Here is a 26,050-nt window from a genome sequence, read left to right as displayed (position 1 = left end):
ACTGGGTTTACTGGGAGTTTTACCTGGCCCATCTCAAACCTCTCTACCTTCAGGTGCTGTCTGGGTCCCACCAGCCCCAATGAAGGCTGAGGAACAAGACCCTGAACCCACCTGCAGGACCCTGAGCGCCAGCCGGGACCCTCCTCCTCCCCATGGCATCAGGATCCACACAACACTGCCCTTGGGTGCTCTCTCCCACCCAGGACGGAGTCGAGAGGCATCTTTCCACCCTCACGTTATCTTCAGATGCAGCCAAAGGTGCTCCTCTGTCCACTCCAGCACAACCATTAATCACCTGAATTAGCCTCTCTGGAGAAGTAGCTGTGTTTTATTTACCGCATGAAAGAGACAGTAAGAGTAAATGTACATTTTGACATGCTCAGGCCATAAATTATCCCATGTCCGTATTTTACCAGGCTGCTATTACCCTGCAAGATAATGGCTCATTTTTAGTCTGTTACAGCAGAGATCATAAGGTTCCACCCTCGGCAGCTCCGTCTCATAACTGCCTTTCACTTTCCGAAAGCACAGGCAATTTTTCCATAATAAAAACTGGATTAGCATGTATCAAGAAGAGGTTCCACCAGCTGTCACTTTGAAATCAGGCTACTCTATCCGATGTTCGAGATGATAATGGATAAACCCATAAATGACAAGCAGTTTTCCTGTATTTATCTAATAAGTGGCTAATACAGGCTAGCATCCTCTCTAATAAAACAATACAAGAGAAGGAAGAAACAGGCTTAGGCTCTATTTGAATTAAATATGAACTGAGCAATAGCGGCACATGAAAATATAGCATGGCAAATTGCATTATTTTTTTTCACCTGTTGCTGCTTTCTGAAATTATATTTCATTTTAATGCACTATTCCCACAAGTAGTCAAGAATGATTTTTAACAGGATCCCAGTTAAAGTTTTCTGAAATCCAGCTAATTTTCATTTCATTGTAGCCAGAGTCTCTCTCTCTCTGTATGTGTATAGACTAAATAGAAAAATAGATGTCTATAAATGAATGGGTTCTGCAAGTATGTTCCAAACAGCAGCATTGTGCTACATGAATTAGCGATGGCAGCAACAGCTTCAAAGAACAAGCAAAAGAATTCTTATTAATCTGCAGAATATTAATGAACTGTTTGCTCAAAGTTTTATATTATTAGGGATGACACAATATCAAAATTGCAGTTTAAATGTATCAGTGGAAAAAATTAGCAGCTTACTTAAGGTAATGCAAAAATTGGGGTTAACTTGGTTATTTTAATAAAGTAGAAGAAAAAAAAAAATTGCCAACAAAAGTCTGATCACTGGTTAATAATGAAAAGACCAAAGAGCTATCTTGATGAAATACTGTGTTTTCATCTTGCTTTGAAACCAAATTTTGCACTTTCAGTGTTTAATTCCACCAAAAAAAAAAAAAGGCGGCGGCATAGGTGACTAATAAAGGTGTTTAATTCCATCTGGTGCCTGAGCAATGAGCAATGGAGCCTCCTCAAGACCTGGCATCTCCACTGGTGCCGGCAAATTCCCAGCAAAGCAGGACCCACCAAGAGGCGATGGTGGAAGGGATGGCTGCCAGAAGGCAACGAGGGTGTTGGAGGGGAAGGGTCCCTTCTCCCCAGCACCAGCTTCCAAATCCAGAATGGTCTTCCTCAGCTCCTCACTAACATTCAGCAGGTGGTGGGGGTTTTTTTATTATTGTCTGGAGCCCTTTCCTAGTTTTATCTGCTCTTCTTCCCCAGCCCCATCTTTAGATGCCTGCATGATACCGATAAACCAGCATCACACGGGAAGAACTTTTCTTACAGCAAGAGGGGAATCTTTCAAGATGGTTTTTTTCTTCCCGTATGAAATATGAAAATATGAAATTTTTCAGAAATTGCAGAGTGATCTTACAGAATAATTGTGCTGTGCTACTTCAGCACACGTTACCCTGTGGAGCCACGGGGGTTCAGAGTGGAAATCAGCTGTGGCAGCACCTGAGCGTTCACAAAGGACTGAGAGAGGAGGGAAGACAAAAGAGCAGAACTAGGACCCAAGCCAGGAGATCCTGCACCTCCTGCCCATCCCTTCCTGGGAGCAATCAGCAATTCAATGAGATCAGCAGCTTCTCCAGCGAGGGAAGATCCACACACGCACCCCATTAGCCCACAACGCCGCTTCCTACGTGGACGGGTAAATTAACGCAATGCAAACACAGTTGCCTCTTGTGCTCGGCTGTATGTATGGCATATTGTTCCTTCCCCCATTTCCACTGCCAATCAGTTTATATTTTGATGCACGAGGCTTCATTTTATGGCCTCTAATAAATTTTGTAGCTACACCAAGTAAAGTAATAATAAAGGTAATTATATCGGCCCTCTCCTAAATCCCTCTACAGCATCCGAGTTGATAACCCTCTGGGAAAGAGGTGTCGCCTTTAATTTTCTCTAAATTGACTATACTTGAAATTGAAGTGTTACGGTAAAACCAGGCTCTTGGTGACTGTCTCGGCCATGTCTTCCAACACCAGAGACAGAAGAAGAGCTTGGTGCCCAGAAACTGCACATCCAAGTCCCAGCCTAGGCACCTCGCTGGATCTACCCCCTGGTGCCGTCCTCTCCGATGTTCACACCACTCACAACCAGCGTCTGGAGTGAAATGGGTATTTTTTTCCATCCACAGTGGGGAAACGGTCCGTTTTGCATTTTCTTTGGGTTTTGTAAGAGGCAGCGGTGTGAAGGAAACCGGCGGCTGGCACAGCCCCAGGCGCCTGCAGGCAGCCAAAAGCAGCTTTCACCAGAGAAAGGGAAAAAACAGGGAAAAACAATAGTCGTTGGTCACAGGAGAGGGGGAGCCGGGGGTCAGAGGGGAAATTCCACTTGCAACATGCAACATATTTTCGTGGGCTGAATCAATACCCCGGCGATCAGCAAGGCTCCACTTGGAGAGGGGGGAATGTGACCGCAGAATAAGCGAGCTCATGTAGGTGTGGAAGAGAAACGGGTTGGAAATGTAAGGAACAATCAACCGATGAGTAATGAGAAATGCACTACATTGCCCCACTCTCAGCTGCTTCTGAGGTTTTTTTTGTCCCACTCTGGGGAAAAAGCAACTTTGCAGTTTTCTTTCCCCCCTCTTTGTTTGGCCGGACACGTGGGAAGGAGCAGGGTGTGATGGAGTGGAGGCCACTAAAAGGGTTTGTTTATTGCAGTTCTTGTGATAGTGTTTTGCTTATTGTTTAAGAATTTATTTAATTTTTTTATTTTAATCACAGATGAGTCAGAAAAGAGGAATTGCTAGCACAAAACCACAAGCACCAAAATTCTTGATACTTCCAGGATGTCTCCCATGCAAAGGCTGCAAAACCTCTCCCTCCCACTAACGGATAACCATCACCTATTTTACAAATTCTGATGCACATAAAGATTAAGAGACTTCCCAAGTGTTTGGCAGTGGCAAAACTAGCAGTATGCTGTAGACATCGAGTGCTTCTCTACACAAATGTGATAGCATTTACTTCCTAACCAAATTAAATCTGATACAGTTAAAAAAATACAAACAACGCACAACTTTTCCTGCCCTCAATTTAACTCTTCCCTACAAACACACTTTGAGAATAATACCACTCAGTATGTACTTAGCAGCACTGCAAATCATGAACCGAATCCACCTGCAAGTATTCATCACCTGAAGATGCACCTGAAGAACCTCCCATCCAACTGCCCTATTTTGTATAAAATTCTTATCTTTGGGTTTTTTTAGAAAACCATAGAAAAGGAAGAAAAAGCTGGACCAAAAGAAATAGCAAATATGAAACAAGATAGTTACACAAACTAATGTGGGTCTGGTAATGCTAAAATTGACTTACATTTTTAATAGATTTGGGTACCTAATAACAGACAATGTTTGAAAATACCTGACCTCCTGAAATGGCACAAGAACAAGTCTTTGTTGTTGTTATTCTGTTGCATATTTAAGGCATAATCACAACTACCTCTTCTCTACATGGTCAAACATAAGGAGCTAAACATTCCTTCCAATAATCAATTTTAGCTGAGCTGTTTTGTTAGCAAATGTCATATTCCCCATACAGAGCAAACTGCCTCAAGTGATGGGTGATTTGCATCAACGGGAAATAACCCGCAGAGAACATGCATATTTGTAGGTGGGTGCAGGGGGACGGAGAAGCCTCACCAGCCTAGTTTGGCCTTGAAACTTTTGCAAAAGCCAAGCCACAATATTTCCCTAGCCCAGCCATGCCTCTGCTTCTGGAGGAGGACTTCTGCCTTCCCGCGGTGGGCAGCCGCCTTCAGGCTCCCAGACAGCATTTGACAAAGTTCCACATCAGAGATTAAGGTCTTTGTACAGAGATTGAGGTCTAAAGAAAGAAAGGAAGCGGAATAGACATAAATGTAACATAAAATAGATTGACATCGGCTAAAGGGCAGCCAGGGGAAGGAGGCGTAGTCATAAATAAAAACTTTTCTTTAGGGGAGAAGTAACTAGTAAGATGTTGTTGGATCAGCCGGAAGAGTCTCACGGTGTGTCACGTACGCAGAACAAGGTATGAAAAGTACATATAAATTGATAGTAACTCTATTGACATATACAGTTAAATCACTGCAAGACTGATGGAAGGTCAGTTGGATCTTGTGTTCTGCAAATTAACTAAACAGGAAATACTCATCAACACAGTGTGTCACATTAAAAATGATGCATCTGCTCATAGCAGGTTATTTGTTAGACTGGTTTGCATGTTTACACAAAACAAGAGGTGAAACGTACCTGGTCCAGAAGAACATTGGCCTTTAAGCCTTGGAAGACACAAGTCCCACCAAATTTCCAAGCTAAATTAAAAGATTGTACAGGCAGACCTCAACAGAGGTCCCTGGTAGCCTGGTGGGTGCACCTCCAACAGCTCAGCCCCCAAGATATACTGGTGAAGCCCCACCTGCCAGGCTCTAGTGCTGGGCTTCATCCTACCAAGCTTCAGCTGGCAGGTGTAAGTCAGTTATGGGCCCCCTATAGAGAAGGAAAGACTGCCTTATGGTTATGCCAAGGTATTTTAGGGGTACAGCACAGTCTCCATTATCTGTGGAAGAAGACTTGATGACTAGCTTAGAGCAAGAAGATCCTGTGAGAGGTATTTAAGGTCAGATGAGATGAATCTCATTGATTGCCTGCCTCAAATAGGAGCGTGACACTGTTCTGTATGCACTGAGGCCCCTGTGATAACCATGCTTTGCCACAGGCTTTTCCCAGGAAAGCCCCTTGCTTCCCAGGACGGCAGAGGAACAACAGCCCAGCCTTCCTGGAAGCCCCTCATCCCTTACGGATGCACTTCAGGCACTCAGTGCTGCTGGCACCCTTTTTACGTGTCCTATTTTCTCTGAGCTTCACAGAAAATCAAAGGAAATATTTGCATTTCTGGGCCTCCTGGTTGATTTTCAAAACACGTACCTCTGATGGGCAGGTGAGATGTCCCATTAAAGGTTGAAGGTTCCCGGCCAACACCAAACACCTGGGTGCTCATGACCTAATTGATGAAAGAGAGATAACGAAGTGATGTCAGCAGATTTATTTCGCCCTCAGTAAGGTTAAAAGTAAATAAATATTTTAAGTTTTGTAAGCTTAAAAAATACAGAATAAAGCTTATTCCAGTATGAAGATGGGCAGAGTGTAGTAACCTGCTGTGAATGTAAAAACACACAAGTCTGAACTTCTCTGGAAGTGCTTTATTTATTTTGCACCATTTTCTGGGATATCATGCTGAAATTGTAACTAAGCACATGACTGCAGATTAATTTAACTCTATCCAGCATATTGAATCTGATTAGGATTTTTAAATGCTTGCACAAGAACATGATCTATGCAATTTGGTTTTAGGGCTTTCTTCCCCTAAAAGGTGTTTCTGCACAATGCACTGCATTAAATGCATTTGCTTTATTTTGCAATCTAAAGTAGTTCTGAAGTGTCAGATATGTATGGGGTTTTTTTTAAAGTAAGCAACGTTTTTAAACATGACCGGTCCCTTAAATATGCTGTAGATAGTTACAGTGAAGACATGAGTCTCCCACGGCTGCAAAAAGAGCATCAAAGATTCCAGTTCTGAGGCAGGGGAGTTTCTTACCTTTATGAATTTTTCCATTATACTCATGGTGTCAGAAATAAGCGACTTTGCTGATTCTGACTTTTAGAAAATTATTCACTTGAAAGATTATTTATGGTTTCCTGTTCTTGTTCTAGCAATTAATGAATTAGCTTTGGAGGAGGGTCTGTGTTTTTATGCAAGTGAAGCTAGTACATATTATAGGCTTTAATCAATATCCCAAACAGATACATTACAGCACACACATGTATAGTTACATACAGATATAAATGGTTGTGTCTGTGTATATATAAATGTACACATGTTGAGAGAGGTGATCTACCTTCATTAAAATTGTTAGATAAATATATAATTAGATAAAACAGTACAATTATTTTGCTAATATGCAGATATGAGTTGTATCAATTATGCACAAATACATCATCTGTAAATGCTGAAGGAGAAACATTCCCATAGCATTGGCAAACGTTTGACAAAGCCTGAAAAAAAAAAAAAAAAAGGATTATTTCCTTAACCCATTTTAAAAATAAAAACTCTTTACTTATATCAAGTGTCAGCAAACATCCACTTACTCTGAATATTTAGAAGGATGTTACAAATGGATCAAAATAAGGAGGAAGAGAACCATCAGTGAAAAAGATCTTCTCCTTTCACAAATCCCAGTGGTGATTGCGGGAGGAGTTTTGCCTACAGCGGAGAGGGAATGGGAATAACGTGTCGTCAAAACTGGAGCTGCTCAGACCCAGACACCCCACTAATACTGCCTTTAACAGATTACATTAAAGCTTGGCAAACCCACCAGGCTTTTAACGTTATCAGGTCAAGCACACCCCCACTTCCGTCCGTGAAACCTGTAATAAAAATAATACTTTGCACTTCTGTGGAGTCTTTCATCTGCAGATCTCAAGGTGCTTTACAGATACTGAATAATTAAGCCTCGAACCGTTCCCCAAGTTGGGGGACGGCAATGGATAACAGCACCAGGCACAGCAGCGTTACAGTTTCGGACAGAAGCTAAGAGTTATTTCATCCTCGGGTGAAAATAGGGGAAATTTCAACAAAATGGGAGTATTAGCCCATTTTTTTAGAAAGCCTGGAGAGATGATCTTAGTCTTGGGCATCCCTTCACCTCTGTGTTCCAGCAATATCCTGGTCTATGTGGGGTAGGTTGGGTAGAGTCAAGCACTGTTACCAAAAATAACCAACAAAACCCACCAAAAACCAGGTTGTCTCTGCAGATGCCCAGACAAATACTACTAAACATGGTGAGAAACCAACAGGAGCAGCAGCAAGTTAGGAAAATGAACATCTCTGGTACGTGAAGAGCCGTACAGCCTGCGGCACTCACCCAGAGCTCTTCAGTTTTCAGGAACTGAAAGCTCTGTGGCTGGACAACTTGGTCCTTTCAGTATTTCCCCAGCCAGGGTGGCCTCCGTGCTGCCCAAGCTCAAATTTGGAGCAAGTGAAGGGTGAAGCAGAGTCCTTCAGGGAGAACACCCGATGAGCACAGTGGGTGGAACACTGCAAAGCACGTTACCACATTTTTGATGATGGATCTAATCCTTTGAAGCTCGTATCTGACAGTTTGAAGGTTGGGTGAAACAGTAAATTGACACACATGTCCCAGGCAGGATTGTCATGGTTTTGACCAGATTGACCAATCAGAATGACAGATGGCCCCTCCCTCCCCCCTCTAAGGAAAAGAGAGGAGAGGAAGAGATAAAAGAGATTTATGAGTTTAGAAAAAACTAAACCATTTTAATGAAAATAATAATAAATAATGAAATAATAATAATAAGAAAAAAAAAGGGGGAAAAAAAAAGTATACAGTATATACAAAACCGTATCAAGCTCCCAGGATGATGATCACGTCACCAGCAGGCACAGGGGAAAGTCCCAGGCTGGACTTGGTGATGGACAGGAGCTGGATTCTGGATCTGGAGTCAGGATTGCTTGGATCGGGATCAAAGGCAGACAGACAGGGTCCTCCTCGGATGTTGGCCATTGAGGGAAGAGAGTTGACCCTTTGATCCCTCAGCTTTTATACTGAGCATGATGCAGATGGGATGGAATACCCTGTTGGTCAGGTTTGGGTCACCTGTCCTGTCCGCTCCTCCCCATAGGTGTGACCCCTCTACGCTCTATACGCCCAATGGGGCAAATAACAAATTTACCTGACCTTGGTTGTTATAGCAATAAGTATAAGCAAGGGCCTCCCTGCATACCATTCCTTGATATAATCAGGTCTTATCACTATGAGAGTGAACAGTTTCTGAACAATATGCTGTTAGTCTCAGAGTTTAGTTAGTTAGAAGAGGCCCAGCTAAAAAGGTAAAATTACTGAACAGAAAATTATTTCTGTTTCACTTCAAATGAGGACAAGGATGCAGAATAAAAAACATAGTGTTGTCTCTGGTTTTCCTTGGAAAAGAAAAAAGATGGGTGAATTGTTATGTGACAGGGCACCTTCCAAAATACCTGATGATGGAGAATTGTGTTTCAGTGCCCTGACATCTAAGATGGAGTGACTTCGACATAAAGCAATTGCAGGAATTTGTGTATACTTCTGCTATCTCTCACAGCTGCATTTGGAGGGGCGTAAATTAGCATAACTTTGCTGAAATCAAGAAAGCTTTAAGAACTAAGGGACTTGATGTTCTTTATTTATGCTCAATCAGTCTTCTCCAAATATCATTATTTCAAACTAGGAACCTCATGTGAGTGAATAAACTGGGTTTTGCCCAGAACACAGGTGAAGCGCAGTAGGAATTCTCAGGTTGGGCACAGAGCATACTTCCACCCCTGCTCTAGCATCTGGCATAAAGTATCTAAGAGACCCTCTGGGCCCTCACATTCATTCCAAAAACATCCCTTTGATTTTTAATCTAACTGACGGTGCGTTTGATAGCAGCCCTGCTACCTCCCTGTTTTCTCAGGAGTCTCAAAATTTAAACAAAAAGTAAGACTTCTCAGTTCATGGATTTTTGAAAAAGACCCTTGCATATGTCAATGGGCCTACATTGACATCAACAAAAGTACCTGGCAGTCACTGCTGGTTTAATACAGTAAATGTTCTCCAAAGTATTTACTTAATCTTTTACTGATGCTTAAAGGGACGTGGCTTACATTAAAAGCATATTTTACACTTTACGGGCAAGACTCAGAGCTGAGTATTTTGGAGCAGTTCCATGGTTGTCGTCCTTATGCATTTGTATCAACACCGAAAGGAAGACCAGGGAAAATGTTGCTGCTGAATGGGGCGGGGTATCTGATGACAAAGGCCATGGAAAAGGCCAAGGCAGTGGATGCCCTCTTCACCTCAGTCTTATAAGACTCACTGAGACTTGCCTTCAGAAACCCAAAGTCCCCAAGACCAGTGGGAAGTTCAACAGCAGACTTCTCTTGGTGGAGGAGCACCAGGTTAGGGCACATTTGCACAAACTGACCTGACACGAGTCCGTGGCCCCTGATGGGGTGCACCCACGAGTGCTGAAGGAGCTGGCCAAAGTCATCACAAGACTTGATAATCCTTGAAAGACCTCGGTGATCAGGGGATGTTTCTGAAACTGGAAGAAAGCAATTGTTACTCCTGTCCTGAAGAAGGAGAGCTTGGAGAACGCCAGGCTAGTCAGCCTCACCTTGATCTCTGGGAAGGTGATGGAGCAAATAATCCTGGAAACCATTTCCAGACATGTGAAGGAATAATGACCGTGGATTTTTGTAGAAGACCAACCCAACAGACTTCTACAATGACATGAGTGGCTCAGTGAAGAAGGGGAGAGGAACTGATAGTGCTTATCTTGAGTCCTACAACATTCTCATTGACAACGTCATGGAGTAAGGACTACATATCAAGTATCAAGTACATCCTCCATATATCTCAGGTGACCATGCTCATGAGCACCTGGTCACCCTTCAAATGCTGTTTTTTTCAGTGGCTGGGTTTTAGCACAGTGCAGAAAATATATTAAAAAAAAAAACAAAACAAACATGCATGGGATAGGAATATAAAAGTCCTATTGTCTGTAACAGCAGCTCCAGTTAATGACCAGTAACACCTTTGCTGACAGTCAAGAACCGCAGAGTACCACGTGTGAGTAGACCCCATTGTAACAGAACTAACAAAATTCAGGTTGATCATGGCCTCAGAGGGGTGTAACTAGATGAAAGCATGGCTGCAGTTAGCCCCAAGTCACGTCAGGTAAAAGAGATAAAACTCTCCAGGCTGCAACTGCCTTCTTGGAATCATGTTGGAGAATTTGGTCTATACCTCCCTCAATGCCAAGTTTCGGGGTGTTGATGTTAGATGTTGCATTGAAAGGTTTCCCCCGGATTAGAAGCTTCATACTCAATAAACAGCGTTATCCGCTTCTTGTAACAACCTCTACTGCAGGAGGGTCTATCCCTGGTAATAGCTTTTTAAACTAATAATCTAGATTGGATTCAAAGCAACCCAAGATGTACAAAAACACTAGTTCTTTTCAGTTGTTTCAACTACTATTATTCATGGGTTTGTATTTCTGTATGTGCTTTCTTTGTATCAATCTAGTGGCACTTGAATTTAAAATTAAATACATCATCATTTGTCAGTGATACCTGGGTGTGAGCGCTCCTGGGAGGCTGCACCGCCCCGGTTCCACCCGCGGGTCGGTGACACTGGTCAGGCAGCACCAGCCTCCCTCCCGGTGCACTGATTACGGGACAGTGGGACGTTGTCACTGCAGCAAAACACCTCAGAAGAGATCTGCAAATGTATTTGTCTCAGAACACACTTATTTTAAACAATGAAGTTGTAGCATAGGGAACTACATCTAAAATAGTATGTTTGCCTAATAAGAGGCATTTTTCTCTTGTAAAACCCACTATTAAAGCCACTTTGCTTTGTTAACTTTCATAGCATGTTTCCTCACTATAGCCTTCAACACCTGAAAAATTAGTGGAAGAATTTGACTGATTATAGAGGCTGTTTTCCTTGTTCCACTGCTTGTTCTAAAAGGGATAGTCAGCAGAACTTGCATTTTTTTTTTTCATTTTGTGCTGTCTGCATGAGTAATTACCTCCCTGATTTCTGAGATGCAATTGAGTAGCTTCCACATTAGAAAAATCCCAAGATTGATAGAGCCATCTCTCCTAAAGGATTAGTTTGCTGCTGTAATTCCACTGAGTAGGTCATTCAAATAGCAAAATGCTACAAAGTTTAATTCCTCCTGTTTGTAAAAGCCAGGTATTGATACCTATTTAAAAGAATCTGAAAAGGGCTGGTTAGCCTTTTGAGGGGGAGAAGCGTTTTCACATTCCTGCTGAGGCTTCAGAAGGGCAGGGGGAGGAAGAAGATGCTTGCTTTCCTAGCGCGGATCAACGTAGGGGCTGGTGGTGGAGGAGCTGAGAAAGGACCAAAGGAAAGATGACAACTGGGCAAAGATTTTTGAGAAACGGGACACCCTTTTATAAACTCAAGAGCAAGTTTTTCCCATGACTTCAAGGGCAAGTTATTGTCCTGGTGACTTTGGGAAGTCAAGGGAAGCGAGGCGAGTCCCTGGACCACCAAGCGCCCATCACACCCTGAGGAGGAGAGCATCACGCCATGCATGGGCATGGCAATGGGTGGAGAAAGAGAAATTTTACATGTTTTCACATATTCTGCCCCTTCTCTATCCAGGACCAACAGTTTGTGCGAGGTTATAACCAGGGGAAGAAGGGCCATGTGTGTTTAGAGGCCAGGCGAGCAAGCTGGCATCACAAGGGGATGTGTATTCAAAGCACTTAAAGTGTATGAGAAAAGCAACATCAGCCTAGTTCTACACTTTCCAAATTATCTTTTTTTAATACTGAACATTTATATCTCAGATTCTTTAATTTATCAACAGGCTGCCCAGGGCAGTGGTGGAGTCACCATCCCTGGAGGGATTTAAAAGCCGGGCAGACGTGGTGCTGAGGGACACGGGTCAGTGGTGGATTGTCAGTGCTGGGTTGATGGTTGGACTCGATGATCTGAAAGGTCCCTTCCAGCTCAAACTATTCTATGATTCTACAGTTCTATGTCCTGGGAAAGGTTTTGATAGCACTCAGTATTACAATGCCTTTTCATAAAACTACATTTTCCAAATATTTGAATAATGATAGAAGACCTTTTGACAGCACATTAAGGCAGGAATTCATCTAAACATCACAGGTATAACCACAAGCGGTGCTGACTGCAGCTATGACTCTGATAAATAATTGTGCCAACATCATTTTACCAGGGAAAAATTACTGACTTCCTCTTTCATTCTACTAGACAAAAAAAAAAAAAAATATTAAAAAAAATAAAAACATAAAATTCTAAATAAAAGAAAATTTAATTAAAATAATAAAAACATGACAATCTCTTAAATTCACAAAGATATATTTTATGATAAACCTAGGGAAAGAAATAACACAAAATATAAATATTAATAATAGTCTTTTGCTTTTCAAGACAATTAATGTTTTACTTCCAGTGAACTACTGTAGCAGCCAAGTAGTGCTCGGGCTCATACAAAGCCTATTTCTCTGTCATGAGCCGTATCCCTGTTTGGTGTAAACTGAGCTTTCCTGATGTCAAGAGAGGCTCAACAGTTTATATCAACTAAGGATCTGGCAGTTAATTTAAAAGGCAAGAATAAATCTTAGGTCTGCTCTGAAGTCAGTTTAACTGAAATGCAAAAGATCCTTGCAAGTTAGGTGCACATTTAATTAATTGAAATTCAGCCTCCCTAGACAAACCACAGATGCTCTACTTATTTAGCGCAGCGTCTCCTAACCAGCTGCACTAATCTATTCAGTAATACTACCCCGTAGCTAAACATCTGGAGAAACCTAGGAAAGAGAATAATAAATACTTCTAAAATTCTACTGGGCAGACACCTGAAAGTGACTTTAGAGGGAAAAAAAGGGGGGTTTGGATGCGTGCGGGTGTGGGAGCAAGGATTTAAACCTCCGACACCCCTGGAGAGAGGAATATAGTGTAAACCGTAGAGATGATGTTGGTCAGTACCTGCACTGCCTCTACCCACAGCTAATAGGGCAATAATTCAGATTCTATGTTTTCCATTTTTACTGTTTTTCACTTGGAAACTGCCAGTTAAAATATTCTTCAAAGTTATATAAGCCCAGACGGAGATATAGCGTTGCACGGACTCAACATCAATATTTTTAAATTATTTCCGGCCACCTCTCTTTTGGAAAATATACCTAAAGGTAATGATGTTTCTCACCGTGATGTCTTCTTCTGGTTTGCTCCCCCCGGTAAAGATGCTGTGGAAGGGAATTCAGACATTTTGGAAAAAAAATCAAGATTTTATATAAAAACGGCACATACGGGGAAGAGGAACTGCTGCAAGAGTAACGTAAATAACCCTCTTTAATGCTTCTTTTTTTCAGAGTAAAAACAATTTGTGACTATAATTCATTTTAACTTCAGTCACCTAAGCCACAAGAACAGCAAGGGACTAAATCTGCGAAGTTTCACCTGTTTGCCGAAAGTTTATACTCAATGACCAGCACAGAACCGAGCTCGTGTTTCACGGGCCAGAGGTGAGGATAAGACAGGGACGAGAGGAAGAGCCTTTCTGGCCAGCTGCTTGTTTTCTAAACAGATATACTAATATTTAAAGAAGGTTCTTTGAGAAATCTTTTTTTTTTTCACCCCTGAATGAAGAAAAAAAATCTTCTAAAAATTACTAAATTTGGTAAAATTCTTTAAGGTGTCTTTATCAACATATTTGTTGATGTGATGTTGTTTAAAGTGGCAGTTTACGACTGGTAAACAAGCCATACTCTACACTGCTCCTTCTGGGAAATATCTCTCTTTGTCCTGAGCACTATTTAAGTGATGTCACCAGTAATTAAAGCAGAAAAACTGCTAGTTTCCTTTTTGTGTTTCCACTTTGGTAACTTTCCAGAGCAAAGTGTGTGTTTTCTGAAAACACAGGACTATTAAAGGACAAATTTGCAGCTGGGGAGTAGGCACACGGTATTTACTCGAGACAGTGAGAATTTTGGCTCATTCACTGCTGCAGGGTTGGATCCCCGGTGTCACGGCTTGCCCAGGTCCCAGTTCAGCACCCATGGCGTGTTGGGCAAACTGGTGGGGTCCTTCCTAGGCTAAATAAAATTCACATCGCATGTGTTCCGTACATCACCAGAAAAATGTAGGAACTTTGTGAGAGGATAAATAGGCAAGAGACAGACCACGGTAAATTAAATAACCTCCTCCCTGCAATGCTAATTGAGGAACTTGCTATCTCGGCATCTGATATCATGACATCGATGGTACTTGAGAGATTGGCAAGCGGTAGGCAGGCGTTATTTAAAAAAGAAAAAGATATGAAATCAGAAAACCTCTCTATCAACCTGCCAAGCTGTCAGAGATGCTTGTTCTGAAACAATTCCTCTCATTTCCAATAAATTATGTCAGAACCAGATAAAAGGCATAGACAGCGAGTCTGGAGACAGCCGCCTCCTCTCCTCAGCTTTGTTCAAACAATTTGGGGTAAATCTAACATCAGTTCCAGGTGACAGTGAGTCTGGAGAGTTAATTTGCGAAGCCTGATGGAAGTGAACGGCTCCCAAGGAGGAAGAGCAGCAGGAGGATGGGTCCCAAGTCACCGTCCCTCCCTCCCGCCCCAGGAAAAGTCTTCAGCCTGAGGGGAGATGGGTTCCTCATTTTAATGATAGCACCTGATGAAAAGACAGTGTGTGTCAAAACAGAAATTAAACTCAAAATGTAAATTCAGCATCGATTATGTGAACCAATAAATACATTACTGTACAAGCCATGGAGGCCACTAAAATATAAGAGCAAAGGATTATTAGGAAATTAAAGAAATTAAGGAAAAATCTATCAATCACCTAACCTCAAAAATTCCAATAAGAGCAGCTTGATACACTCGCTGTATCAAGGCGTCTCACTGGGTTGCTCCAGACCCTGTGGACAGGGACAACACATTAATCACAACCTTCCAAACATTTTTATGGATATTCATCCGGAAAAAAAAAAAAACCCAAACAACCTGGTGTCAGCCCTGCCCGAAAGATCCCAGACAACCCCCAGAAAAACAGTGTGAGCTGATCTTCACTGTCTTCTCCATTGGACTGGAACTCAAAGAACTTTGCACTGACCCAATCCCTGAATTAAAGCTCAGCCAACGTGGACTGAGACCCATTACAGTGGAACGCACCAGGATGAGACCTATGGGTAGGAGGAGGCCACACCGAGTGGTGGCTTGACAAGAGCACCTTATTTACTATATCATAAAACAAATACTAGGAAAGGTACCATGATGTAGTGAGAGTTTACACAGAAAAGTAAACTTCTTTCCTCCCGGTTCAAGGAGGGAAACTTCCAGAATAGCCAGACCTTGTTTGCAACAAGTAATTAAGCAGATGTTTACATCCTGTCCAAGTGAAAGCGGAGACATCATCTTACCCCTCCCAGGAGCAGTCTTTCTGTGCATTTGAAGACTGTTGATATGCGTTCCTCTAATATCCTGTCGAATTCATAGAATCATAGAATGGTTAGAGTTGGAAGGGACCTTAAAGATCATTGAGTTCCAACCCCCCTGCACTGGGCAGGGACACCTCCCACTGACCAGGTTGCTCAAAGCCCCATCCAGCCTGGTCCTGAACCTCTCCAGGGATGGGGAGTGTCTCCTCTCTCACCATTTCTCCATAGGTCCTGTTGTCTCAACACACGTGTTCTGCTTTTCTCCCCAGCAGCTCCTAACTCTTGAAACAGGCTGCCCAAAACTGGGTACTCCACCACACCTGAGGTCTTACCCTTCACAAGGAAATGATGCTCCATGCCTTTAAGGTTATTTTTGTCTTTGTTTCTCGTGTGAAGTTGGTCTTTTTTCAGACTAACACAACACTGTTGGATCCGGTTCAGTTTGAAACCCGCTGCAGCGTGGTCTATCGCTTATAAACACTACAGGGTCCTGCAGTCCATGTCACCTACAGAAAAACCCATGAAATACCAATCAGTGTCTACCGTTCTAAAGCACATTCTGAAAGAGTAGAGCACCCGCACCACCTGCAAGATATTGGACATCGTCACTATCTCAGATGATCTCCGTGCATCAGCAAGACCTACAGCCTGTTCCTTCCTCTAACAAATACACCTGGGAAAACTTTCTGCTCCCCCTCCCACCTAACCATTTTCTTGCCACTTTAGGTGACAGTAGTTTGGACAGGAAGACTTTCTAACACAGCAGTGAGTGTCTAGCACAATAAATGATTATATTGTAATAGAGATAATTAATTAGTGCTGTTTCTTCACTTCATTGTTTCATTTTAAAAAGATGCTCCCTCAGTATCTTTTCAGCCTCCTTTCTTTAGATTCTCCTTCTGTGGATTCCCACCTTCTTGCAAGTTTCATGCTTCCAAAATTCAGTATATTACATTTGTTTCCTAGATTCAAAAACACAGCAAAATTTACCCAAACACACAACTGTGTTCCCCCTGCCCCCTCTCCAGAGAGCTTCCTCCAGTCACGTCGAGCAGGGAAGAGTTCCTGATACTCCTGTTATTTAACAGATTTTCTTTGTGGCATTCCAATTAGTCCTGTTGTTTACCTTGACAAAGAAAATACCTACCACTTGAATGCCGTTAAAATCAGTGAAACATTTGTGCTAGTTTCATAATCTTTACATGGAGGAGGTTTTTCTGTATTTACATTAGAAGCATTTAAGATGTTTGGACAGAGTTGTTCACAGACACGCATGGCGATAGAGTCCCTGCGGTGTCAACTGTAGATAAAAAACACCCACAGCACACGGAGCACGAGAATAACCTACGTAAGTAAATACTAACCCTGTCTGGCATTAGCTGGAATACATAAAAGAATATAATTGGCTAGATATCTGTTTCTGAATCTGCAACTCATTCTCTGTAACACGGGTTAAGCAGCGGTTGTTTAAAGGTGACGGGAATGTATAATTGAAAATTGAGCTAGTCAGAGATTTCTGTGCTGAGTTACCTCCGTAGCAAGCTGCAACGGTGGGAGGAAGAGAGAGGACAAAGCAGAAGAGGATTCCTCACTCGCTCGCTGTCCACATTGCAGTGTTCCCTTCCCCTTCTCTGAGAGTCTCCCAAAGGACAACAGAGAAAAATCAAGAAAACATATATTGCAAATTATCAGCCAAAACAGATCTCTGAGATGATTAAAATAAAATGAAAATCTGGCATGTTTGTTTTATGCAACTACATTTCCAAATACCAACTATCACGGTCCTTAGTTGTTTTTTCATAAGAGGGTAGGATACTGAAAGCTATTCCCAACTTTTATATAGTTAAATTTCTCTTTGTCCAAGCTTTCAAATTATTTTCCATTTCTTTGTTTCAGGATGCAGTCTCAGGATGAGGACTGGAAAGAGAAGTGGCTAAAACTCTGCAAGACACCCTGTTTCCATTGCATTCATGGCCCCACTGTAGACTAAACACACCAGAAACATCACTAGGTCTCCCCAGACCAAGAGGTTCAGATAATAATTAGTGTTGCTACGTCTTCCCTAATTAGAGGAGGGAGGACCTCCTAAAGACCACACAGGCATTTCCATGGCCCTGCCTGTTCGTGTTCTCCTTGACTTCATCACCATATACTCCTTTTTCAGTCATTCACCAAAACACCTGGGACAAGCAGTTCAGGGAGGACAGACCCATGGGGTGATCTGTGGAGGACGAGGAGGTTTGTAGGGTTGCTGCATGGCCAGTGAAGCTGGGCACAGCTGAACTGTTGGGACAGCTGGATACAGGTTGCCCAGAGAAGCTGTGGCTGCCCCATCCCTGGAGGGGTTCAAGGCCAGGTTGGAGGGGGCTTTGAGCAACCTGGTCTGGTGGGAGGTGTCCCTGCCCAGGGCAGGGAGGGGGGACTGGATGGTCTTTGGGGTCCCTTCCAACCCAAACCATTCTGTGATTCTGTAATACCAGCTGAATTTCCAACAAGGAGAAGAAAATAGAAATCCAAGGCCAGTTGGATTAGTTGATTGTCTGGAGAAACCTGGAGCTAATGTTGGCACCAACTTGATGTCCCTGCCACTATCTGCCCCTTCCCTTCAACGCAGCCAGGAGCAGAAGCCACGGGATGCTGTTTACCGGAAGCCATGGCAACTTCCAAGACCATTAGCTGCAATCACTGACTGCTCCGCTACCTGACTGAAAGGTTGGATGTGTGATATTTAGTCTGACCTATAAAAATATCTCTGGAGCAACCTGCGTGCATAAGTGTCACATCAAATGTTTGTCATACAAGGTATGTGACACTAGTCACCTGATGGAGCATCACTGCACCTGAAGGGGGAAGTGCCCCGTTAAGAGGCTTATAATATTTAGCTCAGATAAGACAAAAATCAGCTGGTGACAGTGCCGGGCACAGGGAGTGACAAACAGATCCCCCTCTCTTTCTTACTTATAGGACTCTGTATTCTCAGTTACCGAGTCATTTTATTAAAGTTGCATGTTATTACAAGCACCAACCCAGAGTTCTCCTGAAATGCCACCAAAGATGGCAAAATGCCACCCTACAGAAACCTGAGCATAAGGGCAGAGCACCATGAAGATGGAGAATGACCTCGTTTCCAGTTGTGGACAGCTTCTAAAGCCCAACTCCAGCCTGTGATCCCTTGGGTGGCTGAAGCAAGTATGGAGAGCCACCACCGCCCTCGCTCCCTGCTCCGGGGAGAGCGGGATGCCGATCTGCCCAGTGGTCTGTCCACCACTACAAACACACAATAGAACTCCGAGGTGCTCTCGGAAACTTATCCAACAAAGTTAAACCTTAAATGTCTGAGCCAGCTCTTAGCCAGAACAACCGAGACTCCTCTGCTCACTTACCTCTTCCTGGAAGTTGCTCCTAACAAATAACGTGTCTCTCATTCATGCAAAGCCACCTTCAGGTGGATATTTACCTCATGCCCATTGGTTTGTTGAGTTCACTGTTACTCTTCTCAGATCACGTTGGTCTCTGCAAGCAGGTTCATATAATCCTTGTCCATGTTCAGAGCTGGTTCAAAACCCCAAGAACAATATTGGAGATGCCTCAAGTGTGTTCTGAGTGTGGTGGCCGGTTTTTGGCCATGCTCAGTGTTCTCATGTTCTCTCAGACCTGCTATTAGTCTGTGCAAAGCCCCACGGGCCAGAAGATCCCTGGACAGATGAGTTGTAATGTGCTGTCCAGACACACAGAAAAGCACAAGAGTTATAATAACTAGATGTTGTACACAAATGCAGTTTTATAATTATTACATAAATATAGATATTATCATAAAAAACCCTGTGTCATGTACACACACTGCCATTCCACAGGAATTTTCTGAAGGTGAAAGAAAGATAATCTAAGGTTTCATCTAAATTTAAGACATTTCATTTGGCTTTCACAAAACATCACGCTGTATCAGGCATTGGACCTCTGTAGCATTTGACCTTCTTTTGTACTATGTAGATTTGAAAATTAATTCATATTCATTCATCACGCGGGGTTTTTTTTCCCCTCTCAAAAATAGGGTATTTATTGTCACAATAATGTTACAGGGCATTAATTAATGTGGCACTTTTAGAATCGGTGCTTGGGGACTTGAACAGAAAGTACTCCCAGTGTATGAAATCCTGCCTTTGGCACTCCTTGGTACTGGAACAAGTTGGAGAATGTATATTCATTAACTTGAGGCTTCCTTAGGAGTCACCGACAGCAACAGAAAGAATGAACTGAAGCTATTACTCCTAGAAATGTGGCTTTAGGCAAGAGTTTACTTGATTTTGGCCAAAATTTTTGAAGGCCAAGCAGTACATGAATACGATGCTCTTGCATAAGAATAGTTTTATCAGAAGAAATTACAATAGTTTCTGGGAGTTGTTACTGCCCATCCAAAAGAATGGACAAAAATAGATTAAATTATCTCCTCAAGACAGAAAAAAATAAAACAGATTCCTAACGTAGTGCTGGAGAAGAGAGTGAAAACACAACATGTATGTTATTGTGCTTGTCTGAAATCTATATTTGTTCAGGCAACTAGCACCTTTTAGAACTATATAATTCACTCGCCCAATGTACGCTGCCATGTTTGGGAGACAGGAATAGCTCACAGCCAAAGAAACTTTTAATTCTTAAAATTCAAAAATTATTTTTAAAAGAGAAACTAACTCTAAGAGTATTTAAAACACAGAATGACTTAAGACAGGCAATTCAGTATTAATGAAGGATTTCCACCCAATTCAATTTTGAAGTATAGGATCAGCTCCGTTAACATCAACAAAGTTTACTCCACTTACTTGTAGGCTAAATATACTCTGTATTTTGATAGTATCAAGAATGTTTCAAGTTTCCTCATATTTAATGATTTTTCATATCTGCCAGCTAGACACAACAAATTAATTTTTGAAATGATAAGGGGTTTGTTTAAGCAGACCCTAAGAAAAGCCTTGCAGAATGTACTTCCCTTCTGACTCTGCTCCTGTAAAGGAAAAGACTTAAAAATATCAAATTTTACGTGCTGGTTGGTCCGTTTCTATGTGGAAACAAAATGATTTCCTGAAACCTTCCTTGTTTGCCTCAAAGCATCGGGGAGAGTCCCTGGTACAGCAGTGCCTGGCTCCCTGCTTCCACGCTCCATCGTATCACACCGGGAGGTGGTGTGGGTGCCACAAAGGGTAAGTGCAGAGCAAGGATTTCTAACAAACTGAGAACAGGCAGTGGGTATGCTTATGGTATTCCCAACAGGAATAATCCTATATTACAATTTGTTCCAGAAAAAAATTACACAAATAGGTAAAAATTGCTTTTTCTGTCGCTTTTTTCCAACTAATGCTGAGATAAATGCACAAAAGGAGGGCTTTCCTTTGTGAGCGTGACAGAGCTGGTGAGGGGTCTGAAGCACAAGTCTTGTGAGGAGCGGCTGAGGGAGCTGGGGGTGTTCAGCCTGGAGAAAAGGAGGCTGAGGGGAGACCTTCTCGCTCTCTACAACTCCCTGAAAGGAGGGTGTAGCCAGGGGGGGTCGATCTCTTCTCCCAAGGAACAGGCAATGGGACAAGAGGAAACGGTCTCAAGTTGCCCCAGGGGAGGTTCAGATTGGATATCAGGAACAATTTTGACACTGAAAGGGTTGTGAAGCCTTGGCAGAGGCTGCCCAGGGCAGTGGTGGAGTCACCATCCCTGGAGGGATCTAAAAGCTGGGAAGACGTGGTGCTGAGGGACATGGGTCAGTGGTGGGTTTGTCAGTGCTGGGTTGATGGTTGGACTCGATGATCTGAAAGGTCCCTCCCAACCCAGACAATTCTATGATTCTATAATCTTCTTCCAAGGAAGGGCAAAGTCACTTAGAAACAAAAGGAGGTCCAACTGTTTCTTTTTGAGTTTTTATGTTACTTTGCTACAAGATGAACCAAAGGGAACACCAACCACAGCATCCAAACAACCAGATGCTTCCTGGAGAACTTCTGGAAGAGCCTGTAGGCAACAGACCCCTCTAGCCCACTTCTCCCATGCATCCTAAGTTATTTGATTCTTCACCTTTCCTCTCCATGATAAAAATTATTAACAATAAACTTCATTTTACAACAGGCAGAGTCCCAAGGTCCTCACCCACGTGCACATCACCTTCAAACCACAGGGAAGGCTCTGCCAAGGAGACAGCTCTCCGTGGCCACACCGTGCTGTGTGTTCACGACACCCAAGCTGGACACAAACCCAACAGAGGTTTTCATGGCGCATCTTGAAAATGCCACAGAAAAGTGCCGAGAGAAACACAGTCTGAGGGTGCCTGTGGGATGCCGGGGACCCTGCAGAGCACAGGGATGCAGCGCGTGCTGATAGATGCGGTTCCCAGGCGGTCAGGCAGTCGGGTCAGGCTAAATAACCCAGGTATTATCAAACTTCTCTTTCACAGGTATTCAGGTATTAAAATGACAAACTGTAGGGATGACTGCTAGCCTGGAGACACCGCCATTCCCTTATTTAATGTCTATTTTTTTTAAGTGCCTGAGATTTTCTCTGTAAAAAAATAATGAACTTTACAAAATGTCACTTTTACTAAAAGAAATTATGGCTTGAATACCTGAATGTGAATATTAAATACAAGGGAAAAAAAAGTTCATTTAAATAATGCGAAGGTTGTGACACAAACTGACAAAAGCGGGGAAATGCAGAGTCACAGCCGACACTGTCCTTAATTCACACAACATTTGGGAAGGGCAGGAGGGCAAGAGTGTAACTCCAGCCGTGGTCTCCAGTTTGAAGACTTTGATTTCCATAATTTTGTATCCATACCTTATAATACATTTTAAAGAATGTTTTAATCCCCTTATTTAACAGAAGAAAACAGGTTTTTTGCAGAAATGATCAATTGCGTTTAATGCAATTTCTACGCTCGCTTCACAACGGGCTGTAGGTCTTCCTCCCACCAGCAGAGCAGAGGATGGTGTTACCCGAAGGTGAATATATCAGGTAGGGGAACCACCCCAGATTTTGTCTACAGGAACCAAAGACCGTATCTCTCTTGGCATAGAATAACTATGGGAAAATGGCAGAAAAAGCTTATACCAGCACGGTCTGGTTTTATATGGGTAGGAGCGGTCCCAGTACCCATGTCCATGCACCCACAGGTGAGTGTCACAGCCTCACGTGTCACGGTGTCATCTGCAAAGGGACAGGGAGGGTTCTGCAGCCATCCCAACCAGGGCATCGCAGCTGAGGAAAGCAAGCTTGGCTTTGTATGAACAACAGAGGGTCATCATTGGGTAAAAAACCTACTTTCTAGACTTTCCTGTCGGTGGTGAGTATTTAAAGAACTTTTGGGTTTGCTTTTCATCTCAGTGGAGAAGGGAGGGGCGCTAAGGAAAAGAGGATTTTAATCACTTGAAAACAGACACCTCAAATTCTACAAACACAGGGTTGGAACACATTCAAGATAAGGTTATTTATGCACTCTGGCCACATCGCACAAAACAAGCGGATGGACAAGGGCATGGCACATCACCATGTAAATTATCTCTCTCAATAAATCCAGAACCTCAGGCCAGCTCCTTTTGCACCCACAAATGACGAGGGGCAGTCAAAATGACAGCCAAGCTAAACTTGGAAAGTCCAGTCCAAACAGGACTTGCAAATAGCAAGCCGCGGGAAAGAGGTGATTAAAACAAGTTCTTCAAGGTTTCTCCTTTTATTTTTTTCCTAGAAATGATGGAAAATCTTATTTCTAACTTACTGAAACTACGCACACCCAGAACTAATGTGTTTCTGCAGAGCTGACCCACACCATTGCTATTTTACAGGGCTCCGGTAGCTTCAGCACTATGCAGCTTCTGCATTATGCAATACAGCTGTGAAGTGTGGACATACCGGATGCATCCAAACCTCTTTCCAAAGTCATCGGTCAAGAAAATATTAGTTTTCTATGTCAGATTTCAAATACTATCAACGTAGTCATTTATACACTCTAAACAATAAATGAGCATCTTGGGATAACCCAGGCTGGAAGGGACCTCAGAAGGTCACCTGGTCCAGCTCCTGCTGAAAGCCAGGTCAGGGGCAGTGTCTCCTGGAGCAGAGCAGGGTTATTGTTCCATCCAGGCAGGGAGGGGAAAACCTGAACGTCATGAAACATTCACCCTGCAAAGGAATTCATTATCCCGCTTTTATTGCGGAAATTATAGAATACCAATAATGTGACCACTAGTGTGGGACAGGATATATGACTTTGACATCACTGCACCTTTTGAATGTTATAAACAAATGAAAAATAAAACCTCTCACCAAGAAATAGAATACAATCAAAATCCTGTGAGCGAGCCTAAGCCCCCTGAGCAGCGGGGCTTGAAAAAGTTCATCGCACCAAGAAGACAACAACAAACCATCAGTTCAAAGAAAAAGCAGTCTTTTTCTGATCACGTGCAAGTCAGTGTCCACCACCACCTAATCGCTTCCTAAAAGTGAAACGGACAATACTTTTGATCCTTTATCAATTATATACAGCCATGTATATACGCAAAACTGAAAACACTTATTCCGTCTCACATTTGCTTGTTCCCACCCCTCCTGAGCTGCACGGCCAGGCCTTCTGCACGCGAGCATTTGCTGCAGTTGTTTCTGCAGGAGTGACCTATCCTTGGAAGCAAGATTGCTTTTGCCACAGAGGGTGACAAAAAGAACATGGGATTGTCTTGTAATTAAAACACCTCATTCTGACTGAGCAGGGTTTGAAAACCCTTGGTAAAGCCCACCTCTGACACCGCAGGATGCTCTGGGTTCCTCTGTGCTTGTCGAATGCGCCTGTCAATCGTGATGTCATCAAAGATAAATCTGGTTGTTTTCCACAGCAACAAATATTAAAGTCATGTTTGGGTCTCTCTTGTAGCCCACCTCAAAAACACACCCAGCACAAAGAGAAGGAATTGGCTGAAACTGCGCGTTAAACTCCTCTCTCCTGCACCGCCTTCTCCTGCAGCAGCACCCCAGGGTCCCCGCTGCCCGGGGAGCTCTCACAAGGCCTGTGGATAACAATAATGAAACATAAAAATAAAGTCACGCACGTGGCAATGCCTTGCTTCTTATTTGGCCACTTCTTCTAGTGCTAAGATTCAGATATGTTTGCCAGATCTGCTGAAAAACAGTAAAACACAGTGGATTTAATTGAATTTACCAGATCTCTGCGTCTGAACTTGCAGGATAACACAGCTACAGAGTGTGAAGCTTTTGTGCTCGTGCTGTCTGTTGATACACGGCCGTAATTCACAGTCTGAGAACAACATCAGGAGCGAAAGCAGCTCTATCACTCTAAAATTACTAATAATTAGAAGATCGCTTTTTTAACTTATAAAGTTTTTTTGACAATAAATTCCTGAGACCTAGAAACGTTCAAACAGAAGTGGGTACAAAGAGGCAGCGCCCCGAAAGCCAGACAGAATGATGTTAAATCGTCAGCCAGGGAGTCTGGCCTACGTCTGTGTTTCCCACGCCAAAGTCAAAGACGCCTCTAAGAGAAGAGAAACCAGTTCCCAGCTGGCTGCCCCCCAGAACAAACCCGCGGCAGGAGCCGACGGTCAGCACCAGAAAATACATTTTAAAAGTGTGTTCTTGATAAAAAAAAACCCTCAGGTGTTTACGAGAGAGAAAACGACTACCTGTGTGTGGAAGACACTCAGCGCATCTCGGTGCGGCGACAAATCAATGCCTTTGGTGATTACCTTTGCAGGTCACTTTCTAATGCAACTATCAATCAAATTTCCTTCCATTCTTTCAAAATTAAGCAGAAAGAAAAAGAGATTTTAGTTTCCTTTTCTTAGCTTATTTTTAACAGAGGCACTACAGAATTATGATGGTGTCCTTTTGGTAAACCAAAATGTCAGACACATATTATTCTTTTAAACATCTCCTGGCCTTTCTCTGAAAGGTTAAGGTGGTTTAAATAAATTTAGTCAAAGTAAATGACAGCTGAGGAAGAGTATTAGAAAACTATACTTATCAACAACCTCTTTTCCTTAAATTTAAACAAGTCATTTACCAAACTGCAGTTTAAGGAGATCATGACAATATATGCTCTTCCTCAGAAAGATGAAAACAATTTTAAACGGCAAAGAAATGTTGGGTGGGAGAAATTACACACAAGTTAATGAATGTTAATGCACGGGCTTAACTCAACTCGCCTGAAAGTTGCAAACCATGTTTTTTCAAATGATCGCGCAGCAGTCAGGTCTCTCACACGGAACCTCAAATAGGAGTTGTCCTTTTCCTGCTTTTACATCACCTTAATGACAGCAACTTGAGTGGAACAAGCAGGAAAAGTGTGCATCCAGACATCGTTTGCAGCGGAGGCAGACGGACCACGTTAGTGTTGTACAATTGGTCTGCGATTGTTGTTATTAGTCACGGGAATACTGTTTAAAGCAGAGAGGATTTTACATATATTAATATACTATGAGATGCAACTTTAAAAGCAATTCTAACACACATGAATGC

This window comes from Numenius arquata, chromosome 3, assembly GCF_964106895.1.
Source record: "Numenius arquata chromosome 3, bNumArq3.hap1.1, whole genome shotgun sequence".
Classification (NCBI taxonomy): domain Eukaryota; kingdom Metazoa; phylum Chordata; class Aves; order Charadriiformes; family Scolopacidae; genus Numenius; species Numenius arquata.
The sequence above is the reverse complement of the archived record's forward strand: the minus strand, read 5'-3'. Positions refer to the sequence as shown.